The following is a 19,120-nucleotide window of genomic DNA, read 5'->3' as shown; positions in this document are numbered from 1 at the left end:
ATCGCTGGTACAGTGAGTCCCCATTTTAAGTTGCCTCGTTCAGCATCACTTCATTTTGGCATCACAACTAATACAGGGCTGGCTTGCACACTTAGTGCCGGGACTATCACTCGAACGTTGTTTTGCACTAGGGCCGAAGGATCTTGTGTGACACAATCAAAGCCATTTTGGAATGGCCCCTCCTGCCCCCTCCCCCTCTCCAATCTCTCTCGTTTGCCAACCCTCCCGCTGACTGCATCCCTGCACCACCCTACCATGCTGCTTCCCTCCTCGATCTTCCCACCCCAAGCTCCTCTCGCTCAGCCTCTCACTTCCTGCCTCTCGTCACCTGTCTCCTGAGCCCTGGCTTACAGCCTTCACAGAAGGTAAGGAGGAAGAATTAACTTTTTTAAAATTTTTTTTACATTTATTTTAAAAGTTATTTTATTCACCAGTATAGGAATTTAGAAACGTAAAGTATTTCAACTTACAAGATGTAATGTTTCATTTTTTTTCTCTCTCTGACTGGAAAGATCCTAAAGAGCTAAACTACAATTTTTACATTGGCTGTAATGAGGAAAATCTGATTCTCTTAAAGTCGTTACACTTAAAGTTGCAATTTTCAGGAAAGCAACCACAACTTAAACGAGGAATTACTATACTGAAGTCAAGGGATGAGGTGAGTGTGACTGCTCTTGACACCAAGGCAGCATTTGACAGAGTGTGGCATCAAGGAGCCCCATTAAAACTGGAATGAAAAATGGGAATCAGGGAGAAAACTCCCGGCTGGTTGGAGTCATACCCAGCACAAAGGAAGATGGCTGTTGTTTTTGGAGGTCAATCATCTCAGCTCCAGGACATCACTTCAGGAGTTCCTCAGGGTAGTGACCTCGGCCCAACCATCTTCAGCGGCTTCACCAATGACCTTCCTTTCATTGTAAGGTCAGAAGTAGGGAAGTTTGCAGATGATTGCACAATGTTTAGCATTACTTACAACTCCTCTGAGTAGCAGTCTGTGTCCATGTTCAGGAAGACCAGGACAATATCCAGGATTGGGCTGATAAGTGGCAAGTAACATAGTAACATTCGTGCCACAAAAGTGCCAGGCAATGGCTATCTCCAACAAGGGGGAATCTAACCATTGACCTTTGACATTCAATGACATTACTACCACTGAATCCCACTCCGCCACCCCCCTGCTGTCAACATTCTGGAGGTTACCCTTGACTGGAAACTGAACTGGGCTAGCTTCCAATCTTAAGGTTGGAAGGGCAGGCTCACTAATTATATTAATTACTTTGTCAAAGGCCTCAACAGGCCATTGACAGGTCGGCAGGTGCACAGCTGGTTCGGCCGAGCCCCCGCCGACCTGAAAATTTAAATGGGGCGAAGTGACAATGGGAGTTCCGCCCGACATCATCCCGCGTCATTTTACGCATCGGCGAGCTGGCCCCCCCCCGCTCTCCCCGCTCGCCAATCGGGAAATCCTGGCCATACGTATGTCTACAAAACAACTACTATAATAGCTACAAAAATCCCCTAATTAATCTGACTCTCAGTTACACCCCCGGTAATAGATTTAACAGACCCCTGACAAAGCACACCCAGGAGAGCCACATTCAAAATCAGTTTCTTTCAGCTCTGGGTCCTTACAGACAGACTTGAGGTTTACAGGCTGGAGGCTTCTCACACTTGTTGGATCTTAAAATGCCTGTCCCTAACACACAACCTCCTTTCTCCTTTATACATATCTTTCTCTTTGAATGTAAATTTTCCACTGTATCACTAGGCTTTTAACTTTACCTCTTCTAACAATAGCATCCTTTCATCCCGCCAATTTTATTAGTAAGCTGAAAAATAAACACATTGCTTGGCACCTTCTAGCTAGGTGTAAGATTTCACCCGCAGTTTTGAATGGTTTCTTTAACAAAGCTAATTTTCACTTTACCTTCTACCCTCCTTACATTTATCTAATTACCAACTCAAAACTACTATACATTAAAGCATCCAGACTAGCTGGCTTTAATCCCATTAAGACACACACATAGACACAGACCCTACTAGAACTCTATTTTAAAAAATAATTTCCAATAACATTATAGACTTTAATATCTCTTCATGACAACTTGCGTGGAGGAACTTGCACAGTAAGGAGGGTTCAGAACTCCCAGTGGGAAGAGGAGATCAATGACAGCAGAAAATGGAATTATACACTTAGGGCAGAATTTTCTGCCTGTCGGGCGGGCGGGCCCGACCCAATCTCCGGTGGGCGGGGAGCCAATCCCTGCCGGATAAACGGGCCCTGCCGCCATTTTAAGTGGGTGGGCCAATTAAGGCCCACCCAGCGTGATGCCCGGCGGGAAGCGTTTTGCGCTTCCTGTGCAGGGGTGGGGGTGGGGATTCCCCAAATGCGAGAGTGTGCACATCTCCCTGAGGCTAAGTGCCGCCTCAGGGAGACCGCTGAAAGTTGTACAAACATTAAAAATAGAAAAAATAATCCTTAACATGTCCCCCTCATGTGACAATGTCACACGAGATGGGACATGTTCATAAATTTCACTAAAACTATATTGAACTTTTTAAAATCCCTACATGAAACCTCATCCCGCTGGTGGATGAGGTTTCATGTTTTTTCTATTCCCCGTGGGGGCTCATGTCCTGCCCGCCAACCTTAAGGGCAGGTCCTTTAATTGTTTTAATGATCCTGTCAATGGCCTCAAGTGGCCATTGACAGGTCGGCGGGAGCACAGCTGATTTTGCTGTGCCCCTGCTTTCCTGAAAATTTAAATTGGGGGTTCCCCCTAAATCCATCCCGCGTCATTTTGTGCATCGGCGAGCAGGCCCCGCCAATGGCAAAATTCAGCCCATAAGGATAGTAGTGCCAATTTCCTGTCCTGTCCTTTTGTTAGGCGTTTGCTGGGATTGCCTGGAGTGCTGAACTTACCTTAGCAAAGGGTTCACACAGGGCCTTTCATGAACTCAGACCACGCCCCAAAGCACTTTGCAGCCACTTTTTGAAGAATAGACATTGTTGGATGTAAGAAATGTGGCAGCCAATTGGCGCATAGCAAGCCACAATCTGCTAATGCCTAGAGGTTCAGTTTTATGTGATGTTAATTGAGCAATAACTAGCCTGCTTTCCTTCACAATAGTGCTTTGAGATCTTTTACATATACCGTCTTATCCAATGTCCCCACCTCTGACAGTGCAGAACTCCCACTGTACTGCACTGGAGTATCCTCCCAGGTTTTTGTACTCAAGTCTCTAAAATGGGACTTGAACCCTCAGCCTATTCAAGGTATTCAAAATCATGAGGGGTCTGGGCAGAGTAGTTAGGGAGAAACTGTTTCCAATCTGGGGAGATGGTGGCATAGTGGTAATTTCACTGGACTAGTAATCCAGAGCCCAGACTAATTCCCTGGGGATATGGGTTCAAATCCCACCACTGTGGCTGGTGGAATTTAAATTCAGTTAATGAGTTTATTAAATAATAAAGTTAGGTGACCATGAAACTGTCATCAATTGTTGTAAAAACTCATCTGCTTCACTAAAATCCTTAAGTGAAGGAAATCTGCCACCCTTACCTGGTCTGGCCTCTGTGTGACTCCAGATGACTCCAGACCCACAGCAATGTGGTTGCCTCTTAAGTGACTCAGTTCAGGTTCAGGGTCAATTAAGTATGGACAACACATGCTGGCCTTGCCTGTGACACCCATACCCCATATTGAGAATGAGAAGGCACAGATTTAAATTAAGTGGCAAAAGAAGCAACATAAGGAAAAACTTGTTCATGCAGCAAGTGGTTAGGGTTTGGATTGCACTGCCTGGGAATGTAGTGGAAGTAGGTTCAATTGAAGCACTGTTATTTGAAAGGAAAGGATGTGCAGTGTTATGGGGAGAATGGAACTAGGTGAGTTGCTCATTTGGAAAGCCAATGCAGACACAGTGTGTCAAATGGCCTGCTTCTGCACCGTAACAATTCTTTAATTCTGGGAACCTTCTAGAAGAGAGCTACGGGTGCTATTCACCGAGCCACGCCTGGCACCAATTCAGACACCTCAAGTCAAAATATCAAACTCCTAATCCTACTTTGTATGGAATAAAGTGACTAAGTGAGTTATCAACAATTAAACAATAACAAAAAGGCAAAGGTAATAAACAATGATAGGCCATAAGATATTTATATTATTGCACCTTGGCTTGATTCCAGACATTGAGTGGAATTTAATTCAGCTCTCCATGAGGCCCGGCACACTAAATCAGGCCGCAGGCTGTACATCAATCTGCCGATGGCAGGAAATCTGCCTGTGATTCAGTCAGAGGCAGGAAGGGGCTGATGCATGCAACTCTTCTGCTCACGGTGAGATGTCAATTAGGATCATTAATATTCCAATTGACACCAACTATCCCTGAGCCCATCCCTTATGGCTCGTGGGTTAAATGGGAGTCCGCATAGCTCTCCTGTGCCTCCCAAGTCCAGTCAGCAAGCCCTGTGGGGTTTTCTAGCGCCTCGTGGTGGGGAGGGGGGGTGGTGGTGGGCCCTTGTTTACAGGCACTCAGGGCCTGATCAAGGGACCCCCTAGCAATAGAAAGGAAGGGGCCACTGAAAACCAACCCCCTGGTCTTGACTCCAACCACACTGCCCCGTGACCCCCCATCTTACTCCACCCACCTGTGTCCAGGGACCCGGCAATGTTCTTCGGTGAAGTCCTGAGAAGCAGCCTCCACTCCCGGTGACATCGCCTGCAATGAAGAGCTGCCGGGCAGTCTTTCCGCCCGCAGGGTCCAAACTCCCGGGGAAAGGCTCGAAGCCATGAGCCTGGTGGGCACTTAATTTGTTGGGCCTCCCCCACGGAAGATACGCGGGTTCCCACTGCTTCTCCAACCAGTGGGCGAGACCCCCTGACACCCACGTTTAATCCCGGCCATTGTGTGAGTGGAGTATACAGTCAATTAAGATGTCAATCTGCTGTGACAGGTCTTCATGCTCTGGAACGCAGTCTCCTCAGGTCGATGGGATGGAACAGCCTGGTAACCTGTTCACTAGCCGAATCTTTCAATTCTATTAATTTTTGCTTCTTAAGTATATTCTAACGTCAGCTCTTGTAATGGAGTTTCTTCCTTCTCTTTGTGACCAGATGTGAGGGAGGGGCTTGAGGAGCTGGTGAAAGACAAATCTTTGCAGGATATTTTCATGACTAGACAATGAGATTGTTTTAATTTTTTTTAAAAATTCATTCAAATATTGTGGGTGACGTTGGCCGGGCCAGCATTTATTGCCCATCCTTAATTGCCCCTTGAGAAGGTGGCGGTGAGCTGCCTTCTCGAACCGCTGCAGTCCCTGTGGTGTGGGTACACCCACAGTGCTGTCAGGGAGGAAGTTCCAGGATTTTGACCCAGCGACAGTGAAGGAACGGCCGATATATTTCCAAGTCAGGATGGTGAGTGGCTCGGAGGGGAAGCTGGAGATAGTGGTGTTCCCATGTGCCTGTTGCCCTTGTCCTCCCAGGTGGCAGCGATGGAGGGTTTGGAAAGTGCTGTCAAAGCCACTGGACTACTTTCTGCAGCTCCATCAAACTTCAGTGAGTCAGTTTAGTAGTGCAGAGACAGCCTATAACCCAAAGGTTGTGAGGTTAACTCACAGCAGAGCAAGCTATGAAAATAATTATCCTAACAATTCATTAATGTGCCACAGCTATCCCTACCTCGTTCAGCCGACAAGTGACTCTCAATCACCCTAAGTGGATAATGTCTGCCTTGGGAATTGTCCTTTTAAAACTACCTCAATAGCAACTATTTGCTTGTTGCCAATTAATGGACAAAATTGTCCACAGTGTCTTTATATTGAAGGTACCAGTACAGTGAGGTGCATTAAATATTGGCAACCATCCCTGCCACTACCCCCGCAACCACTAACCCAGCCCCCACACACACCCGCATCCCAACATTGCAACCTGCAAACTTAAACTGCGCACGAGTGAAAACAGGTATGATTTCTACCAATCAAGAGAGTGGCACCTCACATTTATTATTCCACTTGCCTGGATGAGTTCAGCCCCAACAACGCTCAGGAAGCTCAACACCATCCAGGACAAAGTAGCCCACTTGACTGGCACCCCACCCACCACCTTCAACATTCACTCCCTCCACCACCGACGCACAGTGGCAGCAAGTGTGTACCAGCTACAAGTTGCACTGCGAAAACTCACCGAGGCTTCTCTGACAGCACCTTCCAAACACACGACCTCCACCACAAAGGACAAGGGCAACAGGTGCATGGGAACACTAGCATGTGCAAATTCCCCTCCAAGCCACTCACCATCCTGACTTGGAACTATATCGCTGTTCATTCGCTGCCACAAAGTCAAAATCCTGGAACTCCCTTTGTAACAGCACTGTGTAGCTACACCACATGGACTGCAGCGGTTCAAGAAGGCGGCTCACCACCACCATCTGAAGGGCAATTAGGGATGAGCAATAAATGCTGGCCTAGCCAGTGATGCCCACATCCTGTGGAAAATAAATAAATAAGTAAAGGCCGCCTAATAGAACCATGGAAAAGTTTCGATGCAGAAAGAGGCCATTCAGCCCATCGTGTCTGTGCTGGCCAAAAAGAGAAAAAAGAAACTAGCCTCTCATTTTTAATTTCCGTAGGGATCATTCCCTCCGGGACACCCTGGTCCACTCCTCCATCACCCCCTACTCCTCAACCCCCACCTATGGCACCTCCCCATGCCCACGCAAAAGATACAACACCTGCCCCTTCACTTCCTCTCTCCTCACCGTCCAAGGGCCCAAACATTCCTTTCAAGTGAAGCAACATTTCACTTGCATTTCCCCCAACTAAGTCTACTGCATTCGTTGCTCCCAATGCGGTCTCCTCTACATTGGAGAGACCAAACGCAAACTGGGTGACTGCTTTGCAGAATACCTGCAGTCTGTCCGCAAGAAAGACCCAAACCTCCCTGTCGCTTGCTATTTTAACACTCCACCCTGCTCTCTTGCCCACATGTCTGTCCTTGGCTTGCTGCATTGTTCCAGTGAAGCCCAATGCAAACTGGAGGAACAGCACCTCATCTTCCGACTAGGCACTTTACAGCCTTCTGGACTGAATATTGAATTCAACAACTTTAGATCTTGAACTCCCTCCTCCATCCCCACCCCCTTTCCGTTTCTTCCCCTTCCCTTTTGTTTTTTCCAATAATTTATATAGATTTTTCTTTTCCCACCTATTTCCATTATTTTTAAATCTATACCTTTAATGCCCTGTTAGTCTTTCCACCCCACCCCCACTACAGCTGTACCTTGAGTGTCCTGCCATCCATTCTTAATTAGCACATTCGTTTAGATAATATCACCACCTTCAACACCTCTTTGACCTTTTGTCTGTGACATCTTTTGATTATCTGCTCCTATCACTGCTTGCTTGTCCCGACAACCACACCCCACCCCCCCCACTTTTCTCCCCCCCCCACCTTAAACCAGCTTATATTTCACCCCTCTCCTAATATTACTCAGTTCTGTTGAAGGGTCATGAGGACTCGAAATGTCAACTCTTTTCTTCTCCGCCGATGCTGCCAGACCTGCTGAGTTTTTCCAGGTAATTCTGTTTTTGTTTTCTCTCATTTTTAATCCCCAGTTCACCTGGTCCGTAGCCTTGCAGGTTACAGCACTTCAGGTGCAGATCCAGGTACCTTTTAAATGAGTTGAGCATTTCAGCCTCAACCACCAATTTAGACAGCAAATTCCAGACACCCACCACCCTCTGGGTGAAAAAGTTTTTCCTCATGCCCCCTCTAATCCTTTTACCAATCACCTTAAATCTATGCCCCCTGGTAATTGACCCCTCAGCTAGGGGAAACAAGTCTTTCCTGTCTACCCTATCTAGGCCCCTCATAATTTTGTGCACCTCACTTAGGTCACCCCTCAGCCTCCTCTGTTCTAAGGAAAACAACCCTAGTCTATCCAATCTCTCCTCATAGCTGCAATTTTCAAACTCTGGCAACATTCTTGTAAATCTCCTCTGCACTCTCTCCAGAGCAATTATGTCCTTCCTGTAATGTGGTGACCAGAGCTGTACAGAAAATTTCAGCTGTAGCCTAACCAGCGGTTTTTACAGTCCCATCATTACATCCCTGCTTTTGTATTCAATACCTCGGCCAATAAAGGGGAGCACTCCACATGCTTTCTTGAGCCCCTTGTCCACCTGTCTTGCCACCTTCAATGACCGATGGACATGCAATCAAAGGTCTCTCACTACCTCAACCGTTCTCTATAACTTCCCATTTATTGAGTATTCCCTTGCTTTGTTTGCCCTCCCCAATATGCAGAATGGTGCTCTGACAACAATCAGTTTATGTGACTTGCTTCTCAGGACTGCAAACATTTTAAAATCTACTCACCAGCGTGTGTCAGCAGGCTCTACAGAAGGCCGAGGTGATCATACCAACAGTGGTAAGTATATTTGCCGCGTTGACTGTGTGGACCATGGCACCGCTACAGCGAAATGGCTGCACATTAAATTCAAATCCGATGCTTCCGCAGTGCCTATGTAGGAACTGGGCTGATTGGGCTCAGTTTCTACCAGAGGTATTGAGCCTGCTGAAGGGAAAGCAGCTGAAGTGGGAAAAACACACAGAATAATAGGCATAGAATGTCTAGGGCACAGAGGAGGCCATTCAGCCATGCTGGCTTTCTGCAAGAGCACTTCACCTGGTGCCACTCCCCTGCCTTTTCCCATAGCCCTAATATTTCTCTTTCCCTTCGGAAAATTACCCTGTTGCCTTTTGAAAGCCTTGGTTGACCCTGCCTCCCCCCACACTCTCAGGCAGTGCTTTCCAGATCAAACACTCGCTGCATAAAGTAGCTTTCCCTCCTGTCACCGTTGGTTGTTTTGCCGATCGCCATAAATCAGTGTCCTCTCGGTCTCGATGCTTCCACCAATGGGAATGGTTTCTTCCTATCTACCCTGTCCAGATCCCTCAAGATTTTGAACATCTCTATCAAATCTCCTCTCAGTTTCATCTTTGGAACAACCCCAGCTTCTCTTACCCCAGTAAGACATGATAAGAAATCAAAACTGTGTACATCAAAGTTTTGTACATCAAAACTTTGTACATCAAAACTTTTTTTGTTATTTTAAAATGGACTTTTACTTAACTAAAAGATGGCTGTTACAGGTCACATGTATCAAAAGATTGGCCATATGTTCTGGGAGCCTCCAACAGGAGTTACAAGAACTAAAGAGTCCCCCTCTCATCCTTGTGGAATCTCACACCCCATTTCACCAGCCTGTCCATATCCTCTTGATGACGATCAATGTCTTCCTCACAGTTCACAATACCTCCAACGTTTGTGTCAGCTGCAGATTTTGACATTGCGCCCTGTACACCCAAGTCAAGATCATTAGTATAGATCAAGTGGACCTAGTACCTCCCCCCTTTAGAACCCCACTATGTACCTTCCTCCAGTCTGAAACACAACTGTTCATCATCACTCTCTGTGTCCTGTAACTCAGACAACTTCATGTGCTGCCACTCTCCATTTTTACCCATGAGCTTTAAACTTGCTGACAGGCCCTGTTTTGTGACATTTTATCAAATGCCTTTCAGGAATCCAGCGGAGGTCTTTTGGTGCAATTGGTGGCGTCCGTCCCTCTGAGCCAAGAGCTCCGGCATTGAGTCCCACCCTGGGACTTGATGGCCAAGGAAGATGTGTTCCTAATGTAGCCAAACAGGTTGAGTATCAGCCTGCAAATCCTTCCAATATGCCTAATGGCAGGCAGTAAGGGAGGAAGAGTCTCTTTGTCAGCCATGCTTGATGCAAAGTGGCTCTCATCAAGCTATAGTCTCTGGTGACAGGGTGATGACCTGTTCCAGGAAAAAAATAGATATGAAAACAGACAGAAACATGTTCTTTGTTGGTCTCTTGTGTCACTAGGCACAGGAAAGGACTAATTCTAATTTGGGGCATTGTTGTGTTATTCTAATGATATAGACACCAATTTCTTTTTATTCATTCATGGGATGTGGGCTTTGCTGGCTGGGCCAGAATTTATTGCCCATCCCTAGTTGCCCTTGAGAAGGTGATGGTGAGCTGCCTTCTTGAACCGCTGCAGTCCATGTGGTGTAGGAACACCCACAGTGCTGTTTGGAAGAGAGTTCCAGGATTTTGACCCAGTGACAGTGAAGGAACAGCGATATAGTTCCAGGTCAGGATGGTGAGTGACTTGGAGGGGAACTTCCAGTCGGTAGTGTTCCCACCTATCTGCAGCCCTTGTCCTTCTATATGGTAGTGGTCGTGGGTTTGGAAGGTGCTGTCTAAGGAGCTTTGGTGAAATTCATCTGGACATCCCCCACTCTTTCTCCTTGCCCCCTCTGGATTCCTTCTCCCCCACCCCAAACTCCTTCCTTTCCCAGACTCCTTCCTCCCACAGAACTCCTTCCTCCCCCCTGGATTCTCTCCCCCCTCAGAACACCTTCCTCCCCTCGAAGTTCTTCCTCCCCTGTTGGAACTCCTTCCTCCTCACTAAGTCCTGCCCCCCCATTAGAACTCCTTCCTCCCCCTGAAGTCTTCCCCCCCTCCAAACTCTTTCCCTTACACTTTCCTCCCATACACCTACCTCCCCAGTTGCTGTATGCTACCCCATACTCCGTCTCCCCTCCCAGCCTCACACCCCCAACACCTTTGTTTCCTACACCAACCTCACCCCGCCGACACCTTTATTCCCCCCTTCCAACCTCAACACCCCCGACACACCTCCCTCCCCCAGTCAAATCTAGGCCTTTGTCTCCCACCTCCTTGGTACATCCTCCTCTCCACCCCCTTGAGGATCATCCGTAGCAGACCATGGCCAATACAACTGATGGCCCGAAGCAGACCCTCGATGGTGACTCCCCACCTTCTGCCAGCTATTCCGTGGCAGAGCAATGCCTATAAGAATCCACCCAGCAGGCCATGGACGTGTTCCTCCATCACCAGGATCCAGCACAGTCTGCTCCTCGGATGACGGTGAGTCCCAACCTCTGCACGCCACCCTTGCCAAGACGTGTTCTGCACCGGCGTGTTTCCCCGCCGATGTGGGTGGTCAATTTGATGTGGGGGGATGATTCCGGAGAGCTGTGCTTATGCAGATGTATTACTATGAAGTTCCAGGTGTCCAGCGGTGGGACAGGCAGCCTGTCATTGACGGGCGGAGCAGATGATTGCAAATGTGTTTCACGACGGCCTGAAACCAATTTTTGGCCTTCGCACCATATTGCCCACTCACACCCACCGCCAATGGGAGCGGATGATCCCACCCTTGCTTCTCTGGGTCAGACATGCCTGAATCCAGAAACCCTAGCTCTGTACGCTGCTTAAACATTCTCAATTCAGATCATAGGTCAGCCGCATCCCAATTCAAACTGGGGAACTTTGTGGACATTTTGACAGTATCCCTGTGGCCTTCCTTCTGTAGCACCTGGGACAAGAGTCACGGTCGCTATTTTTGCACCCTTTTCCAAAGCTGCACCCACAAAGACGAGTTGTGGCTGGAACGCACCACCAAGTCATAACGCCTTTGCTTTTTATCCACGTAATTGTTCAGAAATTCCCGAAGCTGCCCAGTGTTCCCTGGCTCGATTTTTATGACTTGTTTTTTTTGGTTTGACTCTCCCTCGCTCGCTATTGATCCGGCCCACACCCTGGTCACTCGCCTTTCCTGACTGAGCTAACCCGGCGCTGGTCCTCTCGACGCGCTCTCCCACTCCCGGGACTGACAGGCTCTGCGCTGCAATCTCACCACGAGGGATCCGTCTGCTCACCAGCTCTTTACTTGAGCACTCGCTGGGTCCTGTGTCTCCAACGCTTTTCTTCGCAGGCACCACACTGCGTTTTCAACACTCTCTGATATTGCAGTCTGACCAAAACATCAAGGGTCTTCTCATGCCATGGAGCACGATCTAAGGCCGTTCGCCATGTCGTACCTGTACTCAATCTCGTTGCCACCTGTCTTTCATCACTGCTGATCACCATGTCATGTTATTACAACGATATAGGCACAAATTGCACATAAGGGATTGGGTAAACACATTGTGGGTTCATCTATTAAGGCTAGACACATAGGAACAGTCTTACAATGTTGTATAGCTTGGAGACATCAGAGCAGGTGCGTGTGTCCTTTGCTCAAAACAAAAGCAAAACTAAGACCGGATCATAAGACACATTTCCCTTCTAGTGATGGCCTGTTACTATCCCTTAAAGGCATACTGCAACAATGTGGGCTGTGAATTCATTGTAGAATACCTGCACTCATTAGGGCATTAATGCATTAAGCTGTACAGTAGCTGAAAATCATTGGTTATAATTCCCCCTTTAATCTACATTGGTTTACAGAGAATTACACAGAATTTTACAAAAGGGGAACAAGCCATTTGGTGCAACAGGACTGTTCATGCTTCACATGAGCCTCCTCCCACCTTACTTCATTACACCAGCTCAGGTATGATGGGCCGAATGATCTCCTTCTGTGCTGTATCATTCTAGGATTCTAAGGTGTTAGGATCTGACCTTATTAACATTTCCTTTTATTCCTTTCCCACTCAGGTGCTTGCCTAGCTTTCCTTTAAACACATTCTTGTTATTGTCTCCACCATTCTCTGTGAAAGCAAGTTCCACATTTTCATCACTCTCTTAGTAACAAAGTTGCTCCTGGATTCCTTATTGATTTGTTACTGACCGTTGTATACTTATGGGCCTCAGTTTTCTCTCCATCACATGTCAAAGCAGCTTCTCTACATCTATCCTCTTTAACCCCGTCATTAGTTTAAAGACCCCTGTCACAATATCTCTCGGTTTTCTCTTCTCTAGAGAAAAGATCCTCAGTCTGTTCAGTTTTTCCTGATAGTGATAATCGCTTAGTTTGGGTATCATCTTTGGAAATCATTTTTGCACCTTCTCCAGTGCTATAAATTGCTGTTGACAGTCTCAACATCTTGTTGCATTTAGGGGGAATATTCCTCATTGATACCTCAGTTCAAAGGGATAGTGGAATGTCATATCAGTAAGTTGTGTTTTTCTGCCAGTGAATGGGACATTACCTTTAAGCTTATCCTCATCAAATGATAGAGACAATGGGCGAAATTTTCCCAAAGTGAAACTAAGTTGGGTGGTGGGCAATTTCAGCGATGCCCAGCCCGTCACCCGGAATGGTGGCAACTCGCGCCCGATTCTGTGCATGGAGCCTCATTAATTATGCGGAGGTGTGTTTCACTCCCAATCACCTGGTGGGTCGGGAGCTGATTCGTCCGCCCGCTGCCGGCTGGTGGGTTTGAAGGTGCGGGCGCCATTTTTTAAACGCCAGTCCAACACACACTCTCAATCCCTCCGGCCTACCAGGGATGTCTGGCAACCCCTAAGAGAAAGGCCGAGAGCCTCAGGACAAAGTCGACACCCCACTTCACCCACCCAGGCCCTCCAGGGGCTACGGCACGTGCTCTTACCCCACGGATGGCTGCAGGAGGCACAGCAGCCTCACCTCTCGGGCCTGGGGACACCGTGGTGGTGCAGGTCAGCGCGGGTGATGCCTGTGCCCAAAGTGCCACCCAGTGCAGGAAGAGGATGAATGATCTCAGCTGCTCCGCCAGGGTAAGTCATCCTTCAACTCCCTCCAATATCAAACTCTCCTCACAGCATCATGCACTCAAACGGCTACTCTCTTCAGGGATCTCACACAACTATTAACGGGGGCCACATATCAACACTCATTCCCTCACCGAGACTTTCACATCACCGCCATCCCATCTATTCTGAAGAAGAGTCATACGGACTCGAAACGTTAACTCTGTCTTCCTCTCCACAAAGGCTGTCAGACCTGCTGAGTTTTTCCAGCACTTTTTGTTTTCGTTTCAGATTTCCAGCATCTGCAGTATTTTGCCCTTATCCCATCTATTGCTCGGACTCCATCCTCTGGCCCTTCTGGGGAGGGCTCACCACACCCAAGGGGACATGTATCTCACCCAACCTCTGCTCCATCCCTTCTCATCACACGCCTTTCTTTCTTATTCATACCAGGCCAAGCTGGTGCACAACAGGCTTGAGAGAGAGCACAGAGCGGGGGGAGAGACGACTGACAACCTCGCCCTCTATGAATTCGAGGAGGCTGCGGCCGAGCTGGCTGGGGGAGGACAGGGGTCGCTCCTGTGGGGAAGGGGAGATCGGCCTCTCCAACCAACCTAGTACAGATCACAGCTCCGTCACCTCATCAAACCCTGACATTCACAGTGTGTCACGTGCAGTCTTATCTAGCACTTGCTTATTAATTGAAACTGCCTTTTCTATTTCCCCAGAAAGTGAGGCCAAGCCTAACTACAGCTGTGCCCCACCGATGTGTGTGCCTCTGAGCTGGTGGAGGGGGTGTGTGAGCGCCGGGACGGTTCTTCCAGAGTTTCCTCCTCGGATGAGGTCTGGGGGCCTGCACTGGTGGTGCTGGAATGGCTTTGGTTCCTCCATGTGCTTCACTGACACGTCAGAGGCAGGGACAGCCCAGGTTTCCGGCACTCAGGGTGGGGGGTGGGGCTGCTGGGGACCAGCCTCCCGCTCAGTCCGAATCAGACGATGAGCTTCTGGAAGCGGCTGCCAAATCAATGCTGAAGAGGCAACAACAGGCGGCGGAACGTCAGGCAGAGATTCGGCAGTCGCCCAGCAGACTAGAGCGAACGATGGGCATGTCCGTCCATGCTCTGTTTGATGTCGTGGCTCCGACATGCGAGCACCTCGAGGTCACCCTGGGAAGGCAGGCGACCACCAGGGAGATCTTGGTCCAGCAGGTCTTGCCAGAATTGTGCTCGACCCTGCACTCCATGGCCACACCCCCTGGTGGGCACCACCAGGGTGTGGGTGACATGGGGAGGAGGCACCTTCACCTCACTCTGGGCATACCATCTCCCGCAGGAGTCATAGCGGGGTACTCGGGCCACACAGGGAGTTATGAGCATCGGCCGGACAACCCGGGGGCCTCCTCTTAGGGCATTCCAAGGATGTGCAGCCGCTCGCAGCCCCCTCCACTCCAGCTTCTCAGGCTGCCGAGGGCACTTCTGCCCCTGATTGGTGGCCCTTATCAGGCCAGGGCCCTCCAGGCCATGGGCCACCATGGAATACTCCCCATTTTCCTGGAGGAGTGCAGCTCTCACAATGCTCAAGAAGCTTAACACCATCCAGGACAAAGCAGCCCATTTGATTGGCACCCTATCCACAAACATTCACTCCCTCCACCACAGTAGCAGCAGTGTGTAGCGTCTACAAGATGCACTGCAGGAACTCAACAAGCATCCTTAGACATCACCTTCCAAACCCACGACCACTACCATCTAGAAGGACAAGGGCAGCGGACACACCAACACCTGGAAGTTCCCCTCCAAGTCACTCACATCCTGACTTGGAAATATATCCCCGTTCCTTCACTGTCACTGGGTCAAAATCCTGGAACTCCCTCCCTGACAGCACTGTGGGTGTACCTACACACCAGATGGACTGCAGAGATTCAAGGCAGCTCACTGACATCTTCTCAGGGGCAACTAGGGGTAATAAATGCTGGCCCAGCCAGCGAAACCCACATCCCATGAGTGAATAAAAAAAGCCTTCCTCCTTTCTATCTAAGCAGACTCCTGCTCACTCCACGGCAACGAGAGGTTAGAGGATGACCCCAGAAAGACCCCCCTCGTGTTTGCCCTTCCCCCTGCTTTCATTCCACACAGCCTTGCCTCTCGTGTTTGTCAGCCCGACCCCTCACCTCACAGCCCACCCCTGGCTGAAGTGCTGGTCTCTGAAAGCGGAGGCCTGCACGAGTATCACAGCACAGCGGTGTTCCTCGGGACAATGAAGGCAAAGAGAAGGAGCAGACCCAACCCTACAGCCCCAGCAGAGCGGTGTTCATCACAACAAGACCGGTGCAGCGCTACGGCAGACATGTGACACTCACCTCGAAGTTACCCGTGAACCAATGTCCGACTTGTGCACGCCACCCCAAATCCCGCTGGCGTGATGGAAGGTTGGAAGGCCTGGCAAGATTCCAGCCAGCAGCTGTTTTAATGAGCATTTATGACCCGCTGACGGATGCAAATGGTGTTTGCACCATGAGTCGGCAGGATAACTAACCTGCAGTGAAAAGACTGCCGGGAGAATTGCAATCGGTTTCTCCGATGGTGGCTTTCCGATACTTTGCCTCCCGCTGGATTCTCCACTCCCGCCCCGGGGTGGGATGGGAGAATTCGGCCAATGAGCTAAATAGTAGCAACATAACGATACCAAACCAGCAAACCCCTCTGCTTCGAAGGACAAGGGCAGCAGATACATGGGAACACCACCTACAGGCTCCCCTCCAAGCCACACACCATCCTAACTAGGAACTTCATCACCATTCTTCTCTGATGCTAGGTCAAGGGCAATTAGGAATAGGCAATAAATGTTAGACTTGCCAGATACATTCACACCCCCTGGAATTAATTTTTGAAAGTATAACTTCCATCCTTGTGTTATCAAGCTTATGCAACTGAGAAATCAAGGGTCCTGGTCAAAGGTCTCCACAAAGCCTGTCCACCTATGTACAAGTCAGGAGTGTGTTGGAACACTCTCCACTTGCCTGGATGAGTGCAGCTCCAAAAACACTCAAGAAGCTCAACACCACCCAGGACAAAGCAGCCCACTTGATTGGCACCGCATCTACCACCCTAAATATTCACCCCCTCCACCACCAACACACAGCGGTGGCAGTTTACACTGCAGCAACTCGCTAAGGGTCCTTCAACAGCACTTCCAAACCTATGACTGCTACGAGCTAACAGGACAAGGGCAACAGACATATGGAGACACCACCACCTGCAAGTTCCCCTCCAAGTCACACAGCACCCTGCCACAGGGGGGGCGCTGGACTTGCCAACGCCACACACACCGTGTGAATGAATAAATAAAAAGCAAAGTTAAGGCTGAGTTGAAGTGGGGGCGTGATGAGTACTTCCTCAAGACAGAAATGTTCAACAAACACAAAACAAAGAGCTAGCAGCCTGGAGAAGGATGCCAATGGCCCACATAGCCAGGCTTCAAATCAATGCCTACTAAATCGCCAGGGAACTGTTGTAGCAGTTTGCATATGAAGACGCCAGCCAGCACAAATATATCTTGAATATCATCCAAAAGAAAAAGCACAGCATCTGGACATCATGTGGCTATTGTACCTTCAATGACTTATGCCATTCCAAAATGTACACATCCTAATCAAAACCACTGAGGATTTCAGAGTCATGAGCATCTCTCCCCGGAAAAATTGTAGGCTGCGAAAACGAAATATTAAAGCCATAAATCTTTTGGATACGTAATTTTTCTTATGCAGATGACCTCCTTGCTACCCTCTCCCCTTCACCAGCATATTCTAAATGTACCCTCTGAGCAAATTGTTTTTTGAAATTGCGTGTTTGACACCATGCTGACTGTCTTATTAGAATTAGTGCTGAAAAAGAACAGAAGTACCCAACTCATTAGCGGGTGGCAAGATATATTTATGAAATAATCGGGCAGAATTGATATGATTGCTAATAACATTACTTTTTTTTTTAGCCCAAAGCATCAGAACGGATTATTGTAAGTAGGGAGGTGGGGTTAAAGGTGAGGAGGCAGAGGCTGTGCAGGGTAAAATGACCCAGTGCTGAATACAGATTAGTCCTTCAGTTTTAGTTATGTGGGAATGAATGTATGACAACAAAAACAATATTGCTGAAAAGAGAGACATGTTGTTGCCAAAGCTTTTTGACTTGCCCTCATCAGGACAGATGCAAGAGTATCAAGTTTCAAATGATCACAGCAATTTAGACTACAGGAGAAAAGGGCACTGATTGGCTGGCATTGCCATGGAGGCGTTGCCACGGAGAAAGCAACGGGGAACTATAGGCTCACAAACACCCACGTAATTCAAAAAAGGTGCAAGGCTTGTAAATATCCTTTTTGTTTGCGGAGAACGTGTCCCTGTGTATGAATGTATGTCTTCTAGCAGGTGTAAATGAGCCATGTTACGAGCTCGACTGATTACCTTAAGCTGGTTGTTAGTGTCGCTATTAGCGCACTCAGGATTGTTCTGCGAGTGCTGCCCAATCGCAGAATCACATCTAAGAGTAGACATTTTGTTTTGGGTTTTGCAAGTGTGGGCTGGTTGGGTACGGTCTGTACTCTGCCTGTTACGAACAACCGAAGGAACATGCTTGTTGAATTTGATCAGCCAATCACTGGGCCACGCAGCCTACATGACTGGCATCACACCAGCACTGAAATTCATACACGACGTTGCTCAGTTGTGTGGTAAGCAGAATATATCTTTGGTCTGACAGCCACATCTTGTTAGAGAAAAAAAACACTTGTGTCGCCAACAGAAACAATAATGCTGATTCTGGAAATTTGAAATAAGAACAGGGAATGTTGGAAATACTCAGCAGGTCAGGCGGCAACCGTGGAGAGGGAAAGAGAGTTAACATTTCTAGTTGGTGCTTTTACATCAGAAGAACAACATGAATTTACATTTACACAGTTCTGTTAACATAATAAAATGCCCCAGGGTGCTTCACCGGAGCATTATCAAACAAAATTTGACACTGAGCCACACAAGGAGATATTAGGACAGATGATCAAAAGCTTGGCCAGAGAGGTAGTCATTACAGAGTGACTTAAAGAAAGAAAGAGTGCCAGAGAGACACAGGGAGTTAGAGGAGAAATTATAGAGCTCAGGGCCCAGGCTTCACCAATGGTGAAGTGATACACAAGAGGCCAGGATGAGAGGAGCATTGATTTCTCGGAGGACTGTGGAGCTGGACGGGATTACAGAGCCGGGGAAGGGTGAGGCCATGGAGGGATTTGAAAACAGGTGAGGATTTTAAAATTGAGGCGTTGCCTAACCAGAAATTAATGTGGGTCAGTGAACACTGGGATTGGCAGGTGAATGGCAATTTGTGTGAGTTTGGACAGGAGTGACAGAGTTTTGGATGAGCTCAAGTTTAGAGGGGGTGAGGACAGCCAGGGGAACATTGGAATAGTCACAAGATAAAAGCAAAAAACTGCGGATGCTGGAAATCTGAAATAAAAACAAAAATACCTGGAAAAACTCAGCAGGTCTGACAGCATC

The sequence above is a fragment of the Cetorhinus maximus genome, chromosome 17 (assembly GCF_964194155.1).
Source record: "Cetorhinus maximus chromosome 17, sCetMax3.hap1.1, whole genome shotgun sequence".
Taxonomy (NCBI): domain Eukaryota; kingdom Metazoa; phylum Chordata; class Chondrichthyes; order Lamniformes; family Cetorhinidae; genus Cetorhinus; species Cetorhinus maximus.
Note: the sequence above shows the minus strand (reverse complement) of the source record.